The sequence below is a fragment of the Sminthopsis crassicaudata genome, chromosome 1 (genome assembly GCF_048593235.1).
Source record: "Sminthopsis crassicaudata isolate SCR6 chromosome 1, ASM4859323v1, whole genome shotgun sequence".
NCBI classification, from domain to species: domain Eukaryota; kingdom Metazoa; phylum Chordata; class Mammalia; order Dasyuromorphia; family Dasyuridae; genus Sminthopsis; species Sminthopsis crassicaudata.
The window spans coordinates 140779605-140802817 of NC_133617.1; the positions used below are offsets into that span (position 1 = coordinate 140779605).

The 23213-nt window shown below is 37.1% G+C and overlaps 1 long non-coding RNA gene and 1 pseudogene across 2 annotated transcripts in view; one reads left to right on the top strand and one right to left on the bottom strand.

Moving 5' to 3' along the window:
- Window positions 1–3478: 3478 nt before the first annotated feature.
- LOC141549375 (signal transducing adapter molecule 1 pseudogene) lies at window positions 3479–17048 on the top strand (annotated as a pseudogene).
- Window positions 17049–18122: 1074 nt separating this feature from the next.
- The window catches only part of LOC141543210 (uncharacterized), a 129885-nt gene continuing 124794 nt past the window's right edge, over window positions 18123–23213 (bottom strand). For both annotated transcript variants that reach the window (XR_012482382.1, XR_012482384.1), the window contains 2 exons: window positions 22291–22783; window positions 18123–20419 (listed from right to left, as the gene is read on the bottom strand). This is a non-coding gene — a long non-coding RNA (uncharacterized LOC141543210). The remainder of the gene's footprint in view (window positions 20420–22290; window positions 22784–23213) is intronic.

Genomic DNA, 23213 nt, shown 5'->3' on the forward strand with positions numbered 1-23213 from the left:
GAGGGGTGCTCATTTTCTCAATAGCAGGTCTCTTTACTGTGAACAAACCTAGAAACTCATAATCCTAGTAGCATATTTTAAAAAAAATTTACTATTGGGATGTCCTCTTCTTTCCTAATTGGAGAGGTGTTAGATAATCATCAAAATTCTACTTTATTGGCTGAATGTAGAAAACCAGTCTATTAACATTTGTTGTTGAATTGTTTCATTTGTGTCCAACCCTTCATGAACCCATGTTAGGTTGTTACTAAGTGCTAATGAGATAATGAGATATTAGGTTCTTACTAAGTGTAAGTCGGTACTTAACAATTCTCTAGTTCCGGCCTTTCCTGGTAGTTTGACTTGTGAATTCCTAAGGAAGAGCTTGTGTGCTTGGAAGGAGCAAGCTCATTGGTTGAAGTGGTTCTTCCCAGAAGCCCTTGCATTATCCCACGCCCATTCTCTGGGAGGATAAAAGAGGACAGCATTCCAGAAATAGGGGAAGTATCTGCACTATATCAGGCCTGATGCGGCTCTCTGCAGGAAGGGAAGTCGGCTCTCTACAGGAAGAAGAATCTGTCCAAGAGATTTGAGTTGACACTGCAGATCTCCCCCCAGAGAGCGATCAGCAGCGTCTGGAGACAACAGCACACTACAAACCCATTTGGGGTTTTCTGGAGTAGTTTGCTCTATCCTTCTGTTCATTTTATAAGTGTGGAAACTGAGGCAAACAGGGTTAGGTGTCTTGCCCAGGGTCACAAAATTAGAAAATATCTGAAGCCAGATTTGAACTCAGGAACATGAGTCTTCCTGACTTCAAACCCATGAGACTTCTGACTTTGTCCACTGAGCTACATGACTGTCCATGATGTTTACAATCCTTTAAAAACCTGTCCCATCTTCTAAAAATCACCAAAACTTCTGCAACTCCAAGACTTAACAGCCTTCAGCTCCTGATATGTCAGTAGTGGTAAGAACTTGCATCCACCTAGTTATTATGAGTTTGCTGTTCCACATCATACTGTGGAGGAATAAGAAACCTCAAAAGGATGTAAGAGGCAGAGAGGGACAGTGGGATAGTCAGAGGACTTGGATTTAAGTCTCACTTTGAAACTTACTAACAGGATAACCTTATGCAAGTAAGTTAGGCTGCAAAATCATCTGTAAAATGGGGATATTCTTTCAGCTTGAGATTTGTCATCTCCTTTCCCCTCTCATAAGCACATATACAGCTCAACAGATTAAACTCTGCCATTCCCATGGGACAGAGAGAGGCAAGATAAGTTAGTCAGCTTATTATTTGCCCATATTTTTCTCTTGGCTCTAATTTCCCATTCCACCAGCCCTCAGAAATATGCAGTAGAGACTGAGTGCCTAACTCTAATAAGAAAATATTCTAATAATAATAACTTATATTTATCGTATACTTTGAAGTTCACAAAGCCCTTTTCACAATTAGTGTCCCATTTTATAGAGCAAGGGTTCTCAACTTCTTTGTGTGGCAGTCTAATAAAGCCTGTGAACCATTCCTAAAGTTAATATTTGTTACCTATGTTCGGAATTGAAGGAAATATCAAATTACAGCTTGAGATTACTGAAAATGAAGATGTATTCCCCCCCCCCCCCCATCCACATTCATGAGCCTTATTAGATGAGGAGCATAATCAGACACTGAAGTATTATATTAGAAGGGAAATAAGTCATGTCAATGCCAGCTTTCTTTATGGATTGTAACCAATTTGAGTGAAATGGGTTTTCGCTTGTTTCTGAACTGGTCTGTAGAAAGGCTTCCTATCAAAAACAGAATTTGCCAGATACTTGCTGAAGGCTATGTTGCTAGAACTATGCTAGGTACTGGGAGGAAAGAGCAGGATATTGAAGAAAAAAAAAAAGACCAAAAAAGAGCCTTTGCATTCAAGGAGCTTATGTTTTCTACCTCTCCATCATCCCAGTTAAATCACAAGATACTTGTAAACTTTAAGTTTACAAAAGACTTTATATCTATTTGCTTTACCATGTAATAAGTTGGGTAATTTAAGTATTTGGGGAAGCTAAGTGGCACAGTGGATAGAGAACTGGGCCTGGAGTGAGGAAGATCTGAATTCAAATTTGACTTGCACATTTCCTAGCTCTGTGACCCTGGGTAAATCACTTACCACTGTTTGCCTCATTTTCTTCACCTATAAAATGAGCTAAAGAAGGAAAGGGCAAACCACTCCATTTTCTTTGCCAAGAAAATCCCAAATTGGGTGACATCGAGGCAGACACTTCTGAAATGTCTAAACAACACATTGTATTATCATCCCCTTTTCACAGGTAAGGACACAAGCACAGAACAATTAAGTGAGTTGCCTATGTCCATACAGCCAATTAGTGGAGTAAGGAGTTAAAGATGAACTGGATCATTTTCCACCATATCACAATGGTTGCCTTTCATGGGCAACATCTACAACTGATTGGCTATGTTTGCTGTTTCCCTTCTGAAGAGTTCTGTTTACCTACCTCTCCAGCTGCCAGAATTATCTGGCATAGCTGGCATTCATATAACATTTTGAGGTTTGCAAAATGCTTTGCAAATATTACCTCATTTTATCCTTACAGCCCTGTGAGGCAAGTGGTGTGTGTAGTATTATCCTCACTTTGTAACTATAGCTTAGCGAGTTTAATTTGCCTATGATTTGTCTATGGTCACATAGCTAGTAGATGTCAGACAGGATTTGAATCCAGGTCCTCTTAATTTCTGACTTAACATTCACTCTGTCCACTAGAGTATATTGCTTTTCCATAATGTCAGCCCCTTGACTCATTCTAGTACTGCAGCCAGTACCAGTTAGCTGCAGGAAAACAACATGTGTTTCCAGGTGGCATGTCTATCACTTATGACTTAAACAAGTTCCATTTTTAGGTGGTATATAGCCCTGACACAAGAACTTATATAAAAAAGTTTATTAAACATTAGTTCATGAAGGTGTTGAATTTAAAATGACATCTGCCAGTCTTGCCTATTTTTTTCCTCATAAAAGCCTTGGATATTTGAATTAACCTGGACTATTTCTCTGTATATCCCCTTTAGGGGATGGAAGGTGGAGAATAAAAACAGAATAGCCCACAATAACACCTGGTATTTTATAATTCTTTATAAATGTCAAATCTGTTGCTGTCTTTGATTCTAACACCCTCCCTAAGGGGGTCACTGGGACAGAGTTCTGTTATTATTCTCTTGTTACAAAGGAGAAAAACTGAAGCAGGGAAAGGAGTTAGTGGCTTTCTGAAAGTCACATAGTGCCAAAACATGACCAGCGTTTAGGTCTTATTCCCTATTACAGGTCCCTTTCCCTTCTCTTCTACAATTAATTCTTGTGATTTTTGAAGGAAGAAAGGAAGAGATAATAGCACCCTGTTTTCCTGTAAATAAATCTTATCTATGCTTCCAACAGTCATAGACTTTTGCCTATCACAGTTTGCCCTACAGGAGTCTTCCATGACAGAACCAGAAACAATGAGTGGAAGTTTCAGTGAAGTGGTAAAGGCTGCTTTAGGATGCTGTGGGATTCCCTGCGCCTCCACCCTCAACCGCTTAAGATCAGGTAGGTCTGGAAAATCCCTTTCAACTCAAAGATTCTGATTCTGGGATTCCAGACTTGAGACAGCCATCAAGTTTTGCAGATGAAAGTAAGGTTCAGAGAGTGAATTTGTCAATAAACATTTATTAAACACCTAATAGTTCCAGGCACTGTGCCAAACTCTCTGCAAATATATTATCTCTTTTGATTCTCACAACAAACCTGTGAGGTAGGCAGTGTTACTAACTCCATTGTACAGTTGAGGAAATAGATGAACAGAACTTAATTGGCTTACCCAGGATCATAAAGCTATTAAATGACTGGGACAAGAGTTGAACCTAGTAGTTTCTGAGTCCCCATCTAGCACAACATACTCTCTCTTATGTCACTCACAAATCTTCTTTGTTGACCTGTACAGACCTCCTATTCTCCTTTACACCATAATTATAAAGATGGAGGGGGGAGGGTAGGATTTATAATCCCTCCTTTCACTCATCCCCAAGCATTATCACCTCACCAGCCATCCTGCCCTCATCACTGTTAGATCACCAGAAGCATTGGTCTGTAAGAGCCGGATGTAAGCCTGGCAAAGCAGATTCAACACATCTCATCTGTAACAAAAGGCTGATGCTGTTGTCTCGAAAGTACAAATCCCTGGGTGGGTGATGTCATGTTGTTTTGTTTTTCTCTGTGTGCCAAGGGGTTCAGATTTCAGTTGTGAAGGGAGTGGTGTGGTTGGGAGGGGAGGGGGAAAGTTATTTGGTTCAGGGGAAATTCCAGGAAGTCATAAATAGTTGTTTGCAGCTGATGAAAGCAAATTTTCAGGGAAGACCGAAAAACTCAAAGGTGCTTCCTTGACCCTGCTGCTTTCCTTCATGAATAATAGTTAGCACTTACAAGGATATGAACAGGCAGTTTTTAGAAGATGAAATCTAATTTATCAATTGCCATATGAAAAATGTTCCAAATTTCTTTGTAGTTAGAAAAATGTATATTATAAAGCAGTTGTGAAGTTTCTACTGGCAAAGTTAATCAAAAAAGTCCCCTCAAAAAACAAAAAAAGAAACTGACAAATGCTCAAAGGGTTATGAGAAAAAAGGTATGTTAATACGCTGTCAGTGAAGCTCTAATTTGGTCCATCCATTTTGCAAAGCAATTTGCAACTGTGCACCAAAAGATACTGCTATAGATCCATACCCTAAAGAAAGCATAGAGGAAAAGAAGGCACATGTCCAAAAAGTTTTAAAGCAGCTCTTTTTTTTATGGTGTTAATGAAGTGGAAATTAAGGAAATGCTCAGCAGTTGGGTGGAAGCCTGAATCAATTATGGGAAATGGATATAATGGAATACTTCTGTGCTGTAAGAAATGATGAAAGGAACTATTTCAGAAAAACCTAGGAAGACTTGAATGAAATGATGCAGATTGAAGTGAGCAGAACCAGGAAAATAATTTATATTAGAACAACATTTCAAATAACTTTAAAACACAAAAGAACTTGTGATTACCATAAAAATTAACAGCAATTCTAAGGAACTCCTAATGAGAGGCGCTACCCTTCTCTTGATAAAAAAAGATACTGGATTCAGAGTGTAGACTGAGACATAGAATTTGAGAATTTGTTTTACTTAACTATGAACATTTGTTATAAGGCCTTTCTTTGTTTTTCTTTCTTTTTCAGTAGAAGTAAACATGGGTGATAAGGAAAATAATTTTTTTTCTCAATTAAGACAATTAAATAGTACCATAAGCCTTGTGAAATACTTTGTTTTCCCACTTGATCTTCACCACAATCCATGAGGTAGGTGTTATCATTCTTGTTTGACTGATGAAGAAACTGAGTCATAGACATTGTTACTTTGCTCAGTGTCACACAGCTGATCTTATAGACTGGTTTTAGACCCCGAGTCTTTCAGTCTCATGCCCTGAATTCTACCAGCTATATCACATTGCTTCTTCACAATGTTAGCCTCATTTTAGCATTATAAAAGAGTCAGTTAGTTATAGGAATGAATGAAGGTCCTGTCACACAGCATCATATTTGGGAAGAAACCATCTGTTCTCTGGCTCAGATCTCTATCCTTGCCTTCCCTAGAGTAACATATGACTGCTTCCTGGGGCAATCCATCCTATTCTCTACAATGATGATTCTGTACAATACCTCTCCGTTTCCTTTTCCTTTCTTGCTTATAACATCACCAGATTAAAGTTATTGGCTAAATTTATGATTTTTCTTTTTTAAAAAGCTTTCTCATCTTTTACTTGTGCTGCTTCATGATAAATTCTAAACTAACATCTTTGCTTTCTGGTACTGAGGACCAACTCATACTCTGAGTTTTAGGAAAAGAAAATCCATGTGAATGAAACAGCAAAATGAATTGAGAATTAGTTGCCTCTTGGCAGTGGGAAGGAGATTTCTTTCTTTTCCTTTCTTCCTATAATCTACACAATGAGCTTTTTAAATCTGCCCTTCCCAAAGAGGAATTCTGTTCTGCTTTCATGAATTTCTCAGAATCTTCAGCCTTGAATGAGCAATATCCTTAAACCCCTAGTTCCCTGGGATCAGGCAAGAGTATTTTGAGCAGGGTATTGTCTACTTGGTCTGAACAGCACCTCCCCTTCCCTGAACAGCTCTGTCCTACAGTCCTTCCCCTGTCTTTCTCCACCTCTTTCTTCCCTCCTTTATATCCATGATTGCTTTTGGCTGCTTCTCTTTCCTTAGTTTTGGAATCCAGAAAGTCACATTACCTCTTAGAAGACTTAGTGGAATCTTTCCAAAGCTGAAGCAAGCAAATTGTTCCCCATAGCTTTGCTAATAGTCTCCTACAGTCCCTTTTCTCTATCCTACACAGTCCCAGAGGAAAAAGCCTGCCTCTTGCTTTGTGCCCTAAGGATTGGGTCGTCCCTGTATGGTGTACATTGAAAGCTTTTACTCCCCTCAGGGGAAATTTTCGTGACACTTTAATCCAGAAATAAAAACAATATCAAATCTTTACTAAACCAGACTCTCATTATACAGGTCAAATCCTGGTAAACTCCAAGGGATTTTTTTTTTTTTTTTAATTGCCCTGGAAATGGGTTATATTAATTCTTTCTTGAGATTAGTGAATCATCCATGTATTAGGCCTGGGAAAGCTTTCTGTTGTTCAGAAATCTTTGTGGTAATAAGATTGATTTCATGAATCAAGGGTACCTGAGGAATCAATCATTCAATCAACAACTATTGTTATTATGATCCTAATTACAACTTAGTATACCAGGAATCCAAGCAAAACACAGCTAATCCTCACCTTCCAGGAGCTTACTTTCTGATGGGAGAGACAACACATCTATAAATGTGTACATACAAGATATAGACAGAATAGATAGAAAATCATCATAGAGGGGAAGTCTATAGAAATTGAGGGTCCTTGGAAAGGCCTCTGGAAGAAAGAAGCATTTGAACTGAGTCTTGAAGGAAGTCAGTAAAACTAGAGGCAGAGAGGAGGAGGCAGGGTATTGCAGGCATGAAGGACAGCTAGTGAAATGGTAAAGTCTTGAAGAAGAGTTGCCATGGATGAGAAACACAACCAGACTATGTTCAGAGAAATAATGGGTAAGATTGGAAAGATAAGGAAAGTCCAGGTTGTGAAGGAATTTAAAGACCCAATAGATGATTTTATATTTAATTCTGGAAGTAATAGGAAACTCTTGAAGTTTACTGAGAAGAGTGATGACATAGTTGAGAGCAATTCCCAGGAGAAAAATTGAGATTTCCTTTGGTCTTTTCAGCAAGTATTAGACATTGTCTTCTTGATCTGAAAAGACTTTCAAATAATTTCCATTCTCTGTTTTTATCATAATTTGCTTTACTCACAATGAGTAGACCTTAAAAGTCAGATCTGATTTGCCAAAGCCACTAAGGTGGTTTGTTATCATCCTAATTTGGGACACAACAGAGTTTTGCTCTGGGTTTAGTCAATAAGTCTAATTCCTTTGGGCTCTCTGTGAACAGAATGTGGAAGAGCTCAAGTGTGGGCAAGGAATTACAAAGCTGGTGAGAAGCCTCCACCTTTCATTATGGGGAATCTGAAGCCAGGAACCTGCGAAACGGTCCCAAGTTGAACAGCCTGCAGCAGGAGTCAGTAATTCCTGAGAAAGGTAGCAGTAATTATAACTGAATTACATCACTTAGACCTTAGAGTACTGAATTCACTGTTCCTCTGATTTTTATAGACAGAAATCACAGGAGCAGAGGAAGCTGAGAGCCCTTACTGTTTTCCAGGGAGAAAGAAACCTCAGCACATGGGCAGGAATGGAAACAGGAACTTAATGACATTTATCCAATTTAGGGATGAGAGAATAGAAATATGAGAAAAAGGAAAAGAGCAAATGAAAAAACAGGACAAGTGAGGAACAATCTCACTCCTGATCCATGCCTGATCAGCCCTTCCCATCTTTTTGGTAGGATGAATGGCCTTCCCCTGTTTTAGGGAGACCTCCCCCACCCCTGTTTGGCCTTGGAACCTCAGGAAATTCAGCCCATACTTGGATTCTGTAAGTATAGCTCAGGGGGTGGCAGAGAAAGCACTGTGGTGGCAAAGGTGACACATTCTGGACAAGGGAAACAATTACCAGGCATGCACTTTAGAGTCAGACAGATAAATGTGCGTCAGCAAATGTACAGCTGCATATAGAAATGCAAACGCCCCCTCCCGTCCAGGGAAAAAAAATGGTGTCACCATGAAAAGAAAGAGGGTGAATTCTCTCATTCAGTGAACACATTTCTCTTCTCATGAAGCTGCCCACGGGTTTCCCATCAAGATAGTAATTCATTGTATATGGAAGGGAACTTCCCATATGGAAATTCCCACTTCCTCCTGAGAACAGTACACACAGTGTTAACCTTGATGAGTAAGACTTTCCCTCCTTCCATCAGTTTTAGCTGTGAATTGGCCCTTCTCTTTGGAGATTGGCTGTGCTTCTAGTTTAGTTTAACTTTTGGCCTGAGTCTCTACAAAGTGACAGTGCCAGCACTAGGATGAGAACCTTTGTCTCAATTCTCCCTCCAAGATCCTTTTCCCTATCTCCCATAGCTAACTCACATAGTTATTGACTGGAGCAAGACAAAAAGAGAATGACATCCCAGTTAATATAAATTAGTCTGCGGTGGGAGTGTGGATTTGGCTCTGGCTATCTTATGGTAGTTTGTCCCACAGGAGGGAGAGACATTTGGGGGCATTTGGCCCCCAAAAAGCAAAGAAAACTAGGAGCAATGGATGTAATTAAATTACATTTAATGTAAATGAACTTTCTAATGATTTGCAGCAGTCTAAATGTTTAATGACTGTCTGGAGTAGTGTGGTCCTTCTCATTGGAGATGTTCAAACAAAGGCAAAGTGATTACTCACTGGGAATATTGTGAGAGGAATTATTATTTGGGTGGATATGGGTGAGATTAGAAGACCTCTGAGGTATCTTCTGATCCAGATTCTGGGATTTTGACTATTCTTTCTAGAGGGCAGTGGCTAAATCTGGAGCCCTCTCTTTTCACAGTGCTCAGCAAAAGCTCCTTATTGATGATATTGAGCCTCATTAAATGCACTTTTCCTTGGCCATTTATGAGAAGTCATACTCTCTCATTTCTGACCCACCTTCATAGCTATGGTTATAAAGGTATGGATAGTAGCTTTTAAATTGGAAGAGACTTTAGGATCTGCTTAGTCCAACCTTTCATTTTATTGATCCAAAAACTTAGTGAAATGGTTATCTAAGATCATATAGGTAGCAAGAGGCAGTGCTGGGATTTGAATCCAGATCTTCCGACTTTAAATCCAACATGGAATCTCAACCTTCTCCTTAGCTCTTTACATAATAATGAAAATTCTATACTCTTCCCAAATGTCAACAGAAGAACCAGCTTTTATTTTTAATTTAATGGAAAAAAAGAGTTCATTTCTGACACTTATTTACTTGGGAACTCTAAGCAAGTCTCATCCATTTCATTTCCCAGTTAAATGAGAGCAAGAATGCCTTTTCTTCCAGCTGTCATAGTTATTGTGAAAATAAGTGAGATTACAGATTTACATTTAAGAGTGAATGGCTGCCAATAAATTCATTTGCCTGTGGATTTCCATGAGCAACTAAAGATGGGAATAAAGGATTAAGAGAGGGTTGCTAGAAACTTTTTAAAAGGAAAATATTTCACTGTCCTTCAAATTATATTGGCATTACTAAAAACTACCATGAATTGATTTTACTTAAAACTCAAGAGCTCATTAATTTAAACTAACTGGAGAAAGGAAAAGCCTGAATTGGAAGTAGGGAATATCATATAGTGAAAAGGACTTATAGTCAGGAGACTTGACTTGAGAACCAAATCAAGGCCAAGGCCAGAATTGAACTGATGAAGATAAGTTTTCCTGATTCCAAAACTCAGTACTCTATTCACTGCTGCACTTAGATGCCCTTTTATGAACCCTAGCTTCTTTGTCTCTAAGGGAATAGTAATACTCATATTCCATACCACATAAAATTGTTGTAAGGAAATCAATTTGTAAACCAAACATCACTGCATAAATGTAAGTTATCATCATCATCATCACCGTTATTATTATTATTTCTAGCTCTGTCATCAGCTAGCTGTCACTGAGTAAATCACTTCATTTGTATTTGGTCCTCAGTTTCCTCATCTTTAAAATAGGGAAGTTGGCTACATTACTTTCTAAAATCCTTTTAAGCACTAACATGATTCAATGGGAGAAGCAGCTAGATGGTACAGGGGACCAGCCCTAAAGTCAGGAGGACCTGAGTTCAAATGTAGCCTCAGAAACTCAACACTTCCTAGCTGTGTGACCCTGGGCAAGTTATTTAACCCCAATTGCTTCAACAACAACAAGAAATAAACTATGATTCTATGAGAAATATCTTTGAAAAATTAAAAAGTGTTCAACTGTATAGTACTATCACAGCAGTATTAACTCAAATAAAACAGATACATCCAGGTCTTTTCCTTTACCATTAAAAATGTTACCTAATAGAGATTGGAAACAGACATAGAAACTCAAACTCTTAAATCAGGTTAGTTTCCTTTAACATCATAACTTCACTATCTGAAGAATTTAAGCCTCTTCTCCCCTCTCCCTCTGGAGTCTATAAGTGAAAATACCTCTACTGACAGATGTGACTAGTTCCAGATTTTCAGCTGACTCAAATGTCTAGTCCCTGGCTTGACAGAGTAGGGCCTATTTGGTGAGGCTTATGATTACTCAAAAATGCTATTGAATGGGTGGACTAGATAATTTTGATCATGTACATATGTATGTATACATGTATAGACAATTGATATTCCCCATTGATTCTTAGAAGCAGTCTGGTAAAGCAGATAGAATGCTGGTCATAAAGTCAGCAAGACCTGAGTTCAAATCCTGAAATTTACTAGCTGCGTGACTACAAATAAATCCCTTAACCTATTTGTGACCCACTTAGGTACTCCTGTAAGACGATGGTGATGGTTCATTTTCAAAAAGGATCAAAATGACATCACTATGTTAGAGTCAAATTAGTATATCCAATTGTGGCTGCTGAGACCAATATGAGCTTGGAATGTTCTGCCCCAGGTCTGACATAGTACCTATAATTTAGGATATATTATATATATATATATGTATATATATATATATATATATATATATATATATATATACATATATATATATATATATGATATATGATATAGTATCTATAAATTGGGATGGTTTCTCTAACTCTGACCATCTCATATTTCTTCTGAGCTAATTCAATTCTGGTTTATTTATAGAGTATAACACCTTCTCTGCTGAGGACATACCATGCTGGGTGGTCCTGTGCCAGTGTCCCCCATGTCATACGATCTATTAGAAAGTTAAGAGAGACTTTGACAGTGTCCTTCTATTACCTGTTGAGTGATTGCCCTGTGTGAGTTCTCTATAGTCTTTTTTGTCAAGTGTACATTTGCCATTCAAACACTGTGGCCAGCCCAATGGAGTTGTGCTGTCTGCAGAAGAGTTAGAATGTTTGGCAGTTAAGTTCAAGAAAGGACCTCATAGTCTGTTCCTTTATCCTGCCAGGTGATCTTCAGAATCTTCTTAAGACAATTCAAATAGAAGTGATTCAGTTTCCTGGCAGGATGCTGGTATACTGTCTAGGTTTCAGAGGCCTACAATGATAAGGTCCCCACGTCTCTTAAACCTTCAATTTGGTAATTCCTTTAATACCTCTCCTCTCCCACACTTTTCTTCAGAACTTTCCAAACATGAGCTAGTTCTGGCAATCCATGTGCCAATTCCAATATCAATGTGTACATTCCTGGAAAGTATACTATCAAAGTAAGTGAATTTATCCACAGCATTCAGAACTTTTCTATTTGCTATAACTAATGGTTTCACATATGGATGGTGTGGTGCTGGCTGATGGAGTTTTTGTGTTTTCTTGGTGTTAATCACTAGGCCAAAATTAGCATAAACAGCAGAAAATTCTTTGTTTCATCTCAGCTTTGAAGGCTGTATTGAATACACAATCATCTGATTCTATTTCAGCTGAGATTTATAAGGTGGTGATGGTGGGGTCTATTACATGTGAAAAACTGAATGAAATTTTCCAGATTGTATATTAAGAGGATATTATGCCCCAGGAGTTCAAAGATTCCTTCACTGTCCATCTCTACAAAGGTAAAGGGAATAGTTTGTCCTGTGAGAATCTCAGGGTCTCTCAATCATTGCTGACAAGATTCTTGTCAGAGTCCTCAATGAGCTGATCCTACACCTAAAAGAAGGTCATCCACCTGAGAGAGTTGTTTGCTGCCTGACAACTCCAGGAGAAATGCCAGGAGCAGAACAGAGGTCTGTGTACAACATTTGTAGATCTGACCAAGGCCTTTGATTCTGTCAGTCAAGAGGGTTTCTGGGAAATTATCTCAAAATTTGGTCACCCAGAGAAGTTCACAGTATAGTATGTGAATTTCATGATGGCATACTTGCCTGGGTTCTGAACCATGTACAGTGCTCTCAAGCTTTCCCAGTCACTGATGGAGTGAAATTGTGTGCTTGCTCCCATGCTTTTTAGCATGATGTTTTCAGCCATGTGGTCAAATGCCTTCAATGAGTATAAACATGGTATCAAAGTCAGTTACTGCACTAATGGTAAATTCTTCAACTTGAAAAGGCTACAAGCCAAAATTAAAGGGGAAGGAGTGTTGGAGCTTTTAGTTGAAGTGAAATGAAACTAATCCTAATCTGATTTCACTGGTCCTTCCCAACTTTACACACCCGCAAATGGTCAAGGTAAGAATGAGTTTTCTGTGCCAATCTGAAATAAAGAAAACTACTGAAGTAACAAAAATCTTGAACCAAGGTAAGAGAATTACAATTCAGGGCACCACCACAGCACCAAAGTACCGGAGAGCCCAAGAGGCTTTAAATACATTTCAACAGGGAGGAGTCTCGTGGAAGATAAATTGTTTTGTATGACAACTCTTCGAAGGTCCACTGGAGAGGCTGGGGAGTGGTGAGATATGGTCAGAACAGCTGCCTCTAGGTACAGCAACTAAGAGTTTCACAAAACTGGTCCTAACCAGTTTGGACTTGCTCCAGCCATAGAATCAGGATTGCTAGCCCCTCGGATAGTTGCATTCAGCACCTTCATTGATATTCATGGAATGCACTCTCCTTGACTGTTTAGTGGGCACTTACCTTGGATGACTTTGGAAGTATGATGCTTTCTTTAGATGGGGTAAGAATGGTCTGGTGGCCTGGGATGACAAACTTCCTCGACCCATTATTAAAAAGTTTTTTCTCTAATTTGAGGCATAACAATAAGCCATTTATATGTATCATGATTAATTTCCAAGAGCAGAATTACTATTATAACCCGAGTCCCAAAACTCATTCATATGAGACTCTCTCAAGTGAGGAGTGGGATGGAGATGGTGAGAGAGAGAAGAAAGATCTAGTCTCTTCAGGCTTTTCTGGCTTCTGGCTTGAAGAAGAAAACGGGTGACGCCAACTCTTTAGATTGCCAAAAGGAGAAAACTATTCTGGGAAGAAGCTGGTTGCAGAATTTCAATCATGTATTTATTTCTAGCTTATACACTAGAAACTTAAGGGAATTTCCCTTTGGGTGAGATCTGGTACTCTCTTGATTGAGCTGAGTTGCATTTTTTCCAGTGAGAGAGCTCATTCCACATGAATACTTTCTCCTATTTCCATTTTGCTATTGACTTGTATAAATGGATTTCTTTTCTCTTTGCTACATGTATTCATTGGGGAACTGACATTTGGTGGGAAGGGAATCAAACCTTAGATATAAAGCTTGGAGGCCTCATTCTGCATTACAAAATAGTGATCTGGAATTTAGCTTTAACCTGAAAATTATATTCCTTAGACTAACCATTTCAAGGATCAGATAAGATAATTCAACCCAGGTATACCCTCTCTGAGTGGAGCATAGTGACAAACTCTGACCACAACATTTGTCAGGAATTGAGGTGTAGAGTATGTTCAAGGAAGACTAGCAACTCCGCTTTCCACCTTTGGTGTCCAACTGATCCACCTAACTTTCACCTGAGGCTCCAAGAAGCTGTAGCACACACAGCAGCCACATCCTGGTTTTGGCAGACAGGCAAAAACAGGTTGATGGTAATTAAGGAATCTCAAACCCTAAGGTGAGTTAGAGGGGTATATTCCCCAAGAATGTAAAGATTTCATCTGATAGAATAAGTGAATGAGAACAATTTGCTCCAACATCCATGAAGAAAGGCGTTGTGAGGTGTTTAAAACCTCTATTAGATATTGAATATAACATTACCTACTGCATCTCTTTTCTGCCACTAGACAGTGGTAGAGGTTGATGACTTTGTGCAATCCTGCATCACTTAAATCCAATTTTCCTTCAAAAGTCAAAAAAGGCAGAAATTCAAGTCTCCCTTATAGAAGGTGAGGGGGAGAAAGATCCTGGCCTTCAATTCTGGCCTTCCTGAGGGCCACATGTGATACCCCATTTTCCATATGGGAATTCTTTCCATAGAAATATAATTTCTAAGATCCATTGATGCCTCTGCTGCATCACCAGGGGGAGAGAGAGAAGAGAGAGGAGGATCTCAAAGAATCCAAGCATCTCCAATGACATGCTACATTATTGTGGAGCTCCCTCTCTTTGCCATAACTCCTTCAACCAAAATGTGGAGAAAGTAATCAGCTAGATTACTCCTGAAGGCTGTGGTCTTACCTTGGATATTTGTGATAAAATAGCCCACTCTTGCACTTGGTCTAAAGACTATATAGTATGAAGAGAGAGAATCATAAAAATCCTTACTGATTCTTCTAGGAGTATACTAGGAGTATTGATGTGGCAACATTTTTTATTTAGAAGTATATTCAAGAGATTTTGCTAGTGAAATATATTAAATAAGTCAATATTCGCCATGATTAAAAAAAACACCTTAAAGAACAAGAAGTTACATTTCCAGCAACTGGCTTGTAGTCTATAGAACAAGTGTCACTTGTTCTTGTCACTACCAAAAGGAAGAGGAAGAACTAACAAAAGCAATTAAGTTGTCACTGAAAGAAGTGATTATTGCTTGTCCTTCATTCTAGAGGAGGGCTATGATATCAGGGAGGGGATGCCATGACATGCAAGTGAATTAGCTTTAAGTGAGAGAGGGCTGTGCAAGGTCACCTGCTTCACTTTCCCCTCCAGAGGCATCTGGGTCTAGAGGCCAGATATAGATCAGGAAGACTGGTGATGGCCTCTCTCATTGAAAGAACAAAGGTAACAGCCAATCATACTTTCCATTTTGTATGCAAGTCTATCAAGCCTCTTAACTAACCACCAACATGAGGGTAGGAAAAGTTCAAGCTAGCTATGATTTTGAAGCTGCTGAAGATAATGAACTAATATTTAAAACTGGAGAAATCATTATAGTTCTTGGTGACAATGATCCCCAACAAAAGTGAACTCATCAAGGAATATAAGGTTGTTTCCCTCTACTTTTGTTTCATTTGCCTTCAAGACTAAATCAGAAATGGTTAAAAGAGAAAACAGTATAATTCAGTGATGATGTTCAGATGGAAACAATAGAGCCTGAATTTGAATTAGTATATACATATATATGTATATAATTTTTAAAATTTTCCCCAGTTACATGTAAAAACAACATTCTTTTTTCATTTGTTTTACATGTATATCCAATTTTTTTACATATTTCCTTATGAATCATGTTGGGAAATAAAAATCAGAAAAAAAGAAAAAACCATGAAAGAGGAAAAAAAAAAAAAACAGAAGAAAAAGAAGAAAAAAAGTGAACACAGCATGGGTTGATTTACATTCAGTCTCCATAGTTCTCTTTCTGGATGTGGATAACATTTTCTATCCAAAGTTTTTGGGATTGCCTTGGGGTACTGAACTGTTGAAAAGAAACAAGTCTATCATAGTTGATCATCGTACAATCTTCTTGTTGCTGTGTACGATGTTTTCCTGGTTCTGCTTGTTTTGCTCAGCATCAATTAATGTAAATCTTTCCAGGCTTTTCTAAAATAAGCCTGTTCATCATTTTTTAAAGAACAATGATATTTCATTACTTTCATATACCATAACTTATTCAGCCATTCCCCAATTGATGGGCATCTACTCATTTTCCAATTCTTTGCCACCCCAAAAAGAGCTACTACCAACATTTTTGCACATGTGTGTCCTTTTTCCTCTTTTATGGTGATTTCTTCGGGTTTAGACCCATAAACTAGTATATATTGATGAAAACAAAATGAGCTTTTCCAAGTGTTACAAAGTGCTGATCCAAATAATGACTAGCCAGATCTACCAGAATCAATTGCTTCATTTGGAAATAATCAGTCACCAAATGGGATCACTTATTGATGTAAAATTGGAAAATGTTGACAGCAAACATTCAGAGCTTTCAGAATTCAATGTTAAAGTGAGGGAAGTGCTTTCATTATATAGCAAACTGATGAATGAATACCTAATGTATTCCATGTATACAAAATTACGGAACCAACAGTATTACATTATACAGAACCAATATATTCTACACTTGGTGTTTCTGTTTCTCAGTTATATTCAAGGCAGCCTCAAAGTGATTCTTTTTTTTGGTGGCAAGGAGTTCCCAAATGGACCATGTTCAGAACCATAGATTGCCCTCTGAGAAAATATCTTCTCTCAACTAAGGAATAATTCTTCTGTCAGCAAATCCAATATTTCTTAATCAACAAGCTCAGACTTATTACTCTGACACAGTATTCCATTCTATACAAGGAAATACATATTCCAACCAGGCTTCAGTATATAGTTCTCCTGCTGTTGCTACTGCTGATATCAGTGTACCAGAATGGTGGAGCTAGTCTGCCCCAGTTTTTGCCAAACTATAATTTAGTATATTCTACATTGCTCAGCCACCCAGTAATCATCAGCTACTTCAAGCCAACAAATATATATCTAGGAGGCTTTTGAGATTTCTAATTGTGGCTAACCTCTGCTAAGTACAGCTGACAATGTTATGAGTTCCTTCCTTTAAAATCTTAAGATTTGTTTATTATCCACTTATAGGAAACTATCTTGGTAAACTAGAACAAGATTGAAGAAGGTAGAACTATGTTTAATTTATCCTGGCTTTTTAGGCAGTTGTCAATTTTTTGCAGATGAAACTACTTAGGACATTTAATTTCTATCAAAATGCCTGGAAATTGGTACAAGATTATCTATGTCTGGTAAAATTGATTGGTCTGTGAAAAATCCAAACTTAACAGAAGTTGTGACATACATGTTATATACACATCTTATATGTGATTTCATTAGTGGCCATTTTGAATTGCAATGGTGATCATGTGAATATATTTAACATTTTAATTTTATGTTATTGTTTTATATTAGTCATAAGCAAACTACCATATTTCATAGGATTTTATGTGGACTTAGGAGATTGCAATTACCTTTTGTGATTCATTCTTTTTTGCTTAGGCAATTGGGGTTAAGTGACTTGCCCAGGGTCACATAGCTAAGAAGAGTTAAGTATCTGAGATCAGATTTGAACTCAGGTCCTCCTGACTTCAGGGCAAGTGCTCTATCCATTGCACCATCTAGCTGCCCCAACTGCGATATCCTTTTAAAATTCAAGGGAACAAATTGTTATAATATTAATATTTGAGAGCTTTATGTTTTCCATATTTTGTTTCACACTGATTGAACCTGTTTCACTAATTATAAACAAAACATAAATGTATCATTGTTTTTTGCAATCTGTGATTACTGTTAACTGTTATATCAAAATGAATTAATCAAAATTTTAATAAGGTTATAGAAAACGGTAACCCATCTATCAAATCTTACCCTCAACATACCATGGGACCATGAGATAAACTAAGTAGAATCTCATCTTATTGGTTAATCATCTTATTGGTTAAAACATATGCTATGAGGTTTTTTTTCTTAGTGAAAATGATGGGATGGATAAGATCCCAGCAAAAGACTCCAAGTTCTTACTAGCTAAGTGAGCTATAGAGAAGGACAGTGACAGGAGAAACCTTTTGTTGAATTTGAGTGGAATTAAAGTGGACCTTTGTTGCAGTGGGACCTAATTAATTTCCTACAGGTACTCTCTGAGGCAAGCAGGGAGAGGCATTGATTTATTTATTTTTTCTCAATAGTATTTTATTTTTCCCAAGTATACTTTAAGATAGTTTTCAACATTGAGTTTTGTAAGATTTTGAACTCCAGACTTTTTCTTCTTTCCTTCTCTTATCTCCTCCCTCCCCAAGACAAGTTATCTGCTATAGGTTATACATGTACAATCATTTCCATATCTATCGTGTTATGAAAGAAAAATCAGAACAAAAGGGGAAAAAAAAACACAAGAAAGAAAAAGCAAAGAATAACCACCACCACAACAAAAGATGAAAACGGTATACTTTGGTGCATATTCAGTCTTCATAGTTCTCCCTGTGGATGTAGATGGCATTTTCCATTCTAAGTCTATTGGAAGTACCTTGGATCACTACTGAGAAAAGCTAAATCTATCATGATTGATCATCACATAATCTTGTTGTTACTGTGTACAATGTTCTTCTGGTTTTACTCAATTTGCCTGATCAGCATCAGTTCATGTAAATCTTTCCAGGCTTCTCTGAAATCATCCTGCTCATTATTTCTTATAGAAAAGTAATATTCCATTATATTCATATACTCTAACTTATTCAGTCATTCCTCAACTGATGAACCTCCATCCAATTTCCAGTTCCTGGGCATTGATTATCTTATCCTTCAGTGGGCCTTTTGTTGTCCTTAGTGGGCCTTTAGTTGTCCTTAGTGGGCTCTTGTTAAATTCCTTGTATAATTCCTTGAATTGATAAAATTATCATGACCCCACAATTTCCATATCCAATCAAAAGGCCAAACTATAGATGTAAATCCCTGTGGTTATTTTTCTATATAAAAGAACATACTGGTTCTCTACTTGTTCACTAAATGCTTTTAGGAATTTAACCTATTTACTAAGTATCACAATGGTGGGTTCATTAGGAACTTAGTCCACCTTATGGGGTCTTCCCCTTTGTTAATGGCAAGTTCTCCTAGAGAACTTAGCGTGCTCCTTTCCCTTTTATAATCACTAAAACTTCCCTTTGGAATTTAGCCTATTACCAACAGCTTAATAAAATCTTTGCCTCTTGATTTGGAAATGGTCTGAGCTATATATATTGAGGTCCCACACCAAAATATATTTTGGGGTTCAACTTTGATAACCCATCATTAATATGTAATCAAACTTCTGAACTGTTTTCTGGGGATTTTGGTGGCAATAACACTAAAGACAAAAAGGAATAAATGAAAAATTTTAAACTGGAAGTAAAATGTAAAATACACTGTATTTTCCATGTGTTTTATATGTATTTAGAGGTTAAAAGACTGACATTGAGAAATTATTAACAGCTTTGGAAATTAAGAAGCTGATTCACCTCTTTTATCCTCTTTGACTATTTTAAATCTATTTCTTTACCTTAAAAGTATGTTCTTTAATCCAATAGAGAGGAAAAAAGTTTTTAAAATATAATTTCTAGTCTCACATTTTTGCAGGATATTGTGGGTTTTGCTAAGACATTTTTTTCTATCCTTTTATGATTTTTGCCCCAAGAACATTATTTTCTAATTGGGATTACCTTTTAACTCAAATTGCCTCAGGCATTTTATTGAATGACCTCTAAAAACTCCAGTTTTAAATAGTAATTGTTTTCCAGAAACAGTCTGATTTATAGTTCATAAATTAACAATCTTCTTTTTTTATGAGAAACTTTAGAGAAAGAGTTGTTTCCCAGACTGAATTTTTTTTTTTTTTTTTTTTTTTTTTTGTAGTGATGAAACTTGAGGTCATCTCCTTTATGTCTTTTCTAAACCTTTGTCATTAAATGGGTGTTGTCCCAGATTAGAATCTGGGAAATTTCTTTGATTTAGAAAGCTTGTCTTTTTTTTTTTTTTTGATTGCTCATTTATTCAAGAGATTTTTGTCTTTCTATTCTGAAAAAATTTTTATTTGTATTTTGTTTTTCTTTATAGGAAGTAGAGTTTTAAAAAGTCACTAATACTTTTATTTCTTCCTGATTGTATCCTGGAAATTATTATTATTAATTATTATTATTGTAGATGTGATAAGGTCCTGTGTCACTATATAACCCTCATGTATCTGATGTCATCAAATCAAACACAGAAACCGTTGTCAACAAAGTCTCATGAGTTGAGACGAGTATTTTAAACTTCAAGGATCAATGTAATCCAAGGGTTCCATCACAGCAGACTCTACATCTTGAGCGTGAGCCACAGGAGCAAAGCAGAACATCAGCCCCACCAATACTGAGCACAGGACCTGAGACAATCAATCAGGGACAAGTTTAGACTGATTTTCTCTCCCTTGAAAGAGGAGAAAGGAAGGATTAAAAACTATGAATCCTTATCAGATGAAGAGATAATGTAATTATTCAAACTCAGTTTATCTTTAGTTCAAGGAAAAACTGAGGGATGCCTCCCAACAAGCCACAGTTTCAGCTAGATGATAGATTTTTCAAAAAATGTTATGTGAGAGTAGGGTGTCAAGATGGCAGCTAGGTACATAAATAGGGCATTGGCCTTGGTATTGGGAAGATCTAAAATCAAATCTATCTGTGTGACTCCAGGCAAATTCCTTAACTCCTATTTTCCTCAGTTCTTCATTTGTAAGATTGGAGGCACAGTGGAGAAGCGAAATGGCAAATTACTACATTATCTATGTTAAAAAGAGACAAAATTTCTGACCCACACAGGTGCTGAAAGTGATGCATCCAGTGAAGGAAACTTCTTATATATTACATTAAAGCCAGAAATAATTCCTTTCCTGCCAAAACTGCTACAGAGACACACAGGGTATAAATTCAACCCAAACAAGATGAATATACTGACAACCAAGCTGACATAGTTACCAACAAAAGAGCCTATACCAACTACTAATTCTAGTTTAGAAGCTGTGAGATCAGTCAGACAAGAGAACAGACCTATGTAGACCAGTCACTAGACTGAGTTGTACAGGTGAGCCTAAAGATGTGGTTACACATGTATCTAGGCAACAATACTAGACATCAAATGCCTATGTAAAAGGCACCTTGAAATGTAATTGTATGTATTTACTGCTGCATATGTGAATCACTGCATATTTCTGCATGCTACTTATTTTGCTGTTAAGTTCACTTGACTATATCCATGACATAGCAATTTTGTTCGCATATATGATACTGTTTATAGTTATATTGCCTATTGATAGTGTTATTGTTTTGGTATAAAAGCTTTGCTTTGTTAATTAGCCATATTTATTGCTTTGGATTGATTGTGGGTTACCACAGATATGTACATACACTTGAAATATTCATGTGTTATGTCCTATTTGTAATAAGGTATGTTGTCACTCTAGTATCTTCCCAGGTGATACTTTGTATAGTGTTAAATTCTATTATATGTACTGTTAGTTTTATTTCAATTTCAGTGGTAACAAAGGTCAGTCATCTAGAACATCATCCTTGTTTCAGCGTACCGATGTCTCTATTTATCTGTACAGTTACAGGTATTGGACTTGCCTACAGTTGAAATTTACAAGGGATTGCAAAGAATTTTGGTCCAGGAGAGGAATGTTATCCAAACCCCAAGGCCTACTGTAATGAAACATTCCTCATTGTGGAAATCAATGTCTCCCTCCTGTCTGAGAGGTGGGTCAGACTTGGTAAGAGCAGGAGACGAGAAATTTAGTCTCTTCAGTGCTTTCAGGCTCTTCTGCCTTCCAGCTTTGAGAAAGAAGATGGTTGATGGCAACTTATTTATATCACTAAAGGGAGAAAAGATTGACATGTAAACTTCTATCATGTTCTCTACACTTGAGACATTAGGGAATTTCCATTTGGCGATATCTGAACTTTCTCTTGGTTGAGCGGAGTTAATTTTGCTTCCAATGGGAGACTTCCTTCATACTTTCAATTTATTTTCATTTCTGAGAATTAAAGTTTCCCCTGTAGAAGGATGGGAGGAGAAGATGCTAGAGATGTCTTTTTTTTTTCCCTTTGAGCCGCACATGATGCTTCTTGTTAGACTATGAACTCAGGACTTTAAATCTGCACCTTCAGAACATGAGTCTAACCTGGTGATCCCTAGGATGATAGAATAGGAAAGTATACTTAACTAGTAAGAATATAAAACAGGACTGTTTATCACACTCACCTTGTCCATCACTTGACTCCACCAAAGTTAGTAATACCAATCTTGCAAGAAGGTCCACTCTAGCTCCATTTGCTAGACTTTGCAAGAGATCTTGAAAGAGCAGCCTTCTCAGGGCTAATATCTCTTTTTACTACATGTAAGCTCCAACAAGAAGGATAAGCAAAGGCCCAGATTTTGGGGAATTTCCAAGCTTTTTAGAAGGTCTTTTATATTCTTTTCTGCATCACAGTTGGCCTGAGGCTATATGTGAGCAAAGAAGATTGTTCTGGTGTCTTCCTGAAGAGGCAAGATTTGCTTCTAAAACTTTCTTATATCACTGACTGGGCACTGTGGGACAATTCAAAAACTGTCTTTGCTTTTGCTTATATATTTGTACTCCTAGGGCTTTTCAGAGTGCTTGGCCTAAAGTAAATGTTTCATAAATTCTTGTTGATGTCTTGTTGATTTGACTTGATCCATGTCATGGAACTATAATGTCATAATTGAAGATTCTCTTGAAAGGGAAAGAAGGTATTATTATTATTATTATATTTTATACATATATTATAATATATTAAAATAGGATAGTAAGAGAACTAGGGACAAGGAGAAAGATAAAACCTTTTCTAATACTCTCTCCCCATCCTGGCAACCTTAAAATTCACAAATTTAAATCTAGAAGAGACCTCAGAGGTCATTTACCCTAATTATCCTTAAAGAACTACTTTTCTTTAAAAAAAAATTTGTTAACCACATTTTTAAAGATCCCACAAAAATGCAAAAATAATAGTAATAATGAAAATCAAAGAAGAGAAAAATTACAATGAAAACTATGGAATTAAAACTGATTTGTTTTTATAAAGACATAGGCAAAATATTAGCTAACTATTAAAATAGAAGAAAAAACAAACATGAAGATTTCAGTATAATAAACAATAACAACA